Consider the following 1,275-nt stretch of genomic DNA (forward strand, 5'->3'; position numbering starts at 1 on the left):
GCTGAAACTTTACAGCATGCCACAGAAAACACCTGACATGTTTTGAAAAGGGTATAATTAATTAATTAATATAAGGTTTTAAGTTGAAAACCTTCCTTATTGAAAAGTGTCCTATCTTTTCTAAGGATGCCCTATTCTGCTCTGCAACAAGCTAGGAATCAGATTACATTTGATACAAAAGACCATGGAAACAGTTGGGACCCCAAAGGCCATCTGCCTGCAATGCAGAAATCTCATATACGGCTGATGACCGTCCAATCCCTGCTTTAAAACTTTCAAGGAAGGAGAGTCCATCGCCTGCTGAGCGAGACCCCTGAATTATTTCTCTTATTTATTATGATAATTTCTAGATTTGCAGATGTACTGCTGAGGGGATGTGTTGAGGCATTGCTAATTACACACCCTATTGGCAAATGTTAGCCCCTGGTTGTGATATCAGGTACTTCTTGCATGTAAACAGCTTTGTTGCCGAGCCCTAGGCACAGCCCTAAGCACAGGCAGGATTTGTGCATCTCCTGTTTCTGGCTTGTCCCCTGTGTGCCCTTCAGTCAGTGAGTTTAGAGACTGATCCTACTTCTAGAGTCAAATTTTCGTCTAGCCACCGCCAGCACCACCATAGTAATCTAGCCAAAAGCAATGGAAAAATTGTCACGAACCTTAAGCACAGATGGATTCTATTGCATTGGCTTCTAGTCCCTAGGAATTACAGTTTCTGCAGCATAAAAAAGGGCTAACAGATTCGAATTTGCTCAGTGAAAAATGCTATGACACTTTAATGCAATAAAGAAAGTCAATATTTTATGGCGTTGTACATAGCCAGGATATATATCCTAATCACAGAACTGTATTTCATGGTGATGGCATGGAAAGAAAACCAGGTGCTGAAAATCATGTGGATAAGCAGACGATAAAAGTTTGAAATGCAAGAGATCCCAAAGCATGCAAACCATCGCATGTCATCTGGACTAAAATAGGCTAACATTAATTATAGGGGAAAACCTCACTGTGGATGAGAATGTTTCCTTGCCAAGATCATGCTTGGAATTAAAATATCTCCATGCAGGAATTCCAGCACAAGCAGTCTTGTGAATATTTGACCTTGTCAAGCTATATTTATTTCCACAAGTAATCTCAGTTGTAAAGTGGCTGTTATTGTAGCCACCCACCCACCCACGTGACTTTAATTGTATCAAGTAACAATTAGCACCAGATTTAAATACAAGCTATGTCAGAGCCCTAACTAGAATTTAATTGGGCAGCACAAACAGAGTCACA

The sequence above is a fragment of the Podarcis raffonei genome, chromosome 1 (genome assembly GCF_027172205.1).
Source record: "Podarcis raffonei isolate rPodRaf1 chromosome 1, rPodRaf1.pri, whole genome shotgun sequence".
Classification (NCBI taxonomy): domain Eukaryota; kingdom Metazoa; phylum Chordata; class Lepidosauria; order Squamata; family Lacertidae; genus Podarcis; species Podarcis raffonei.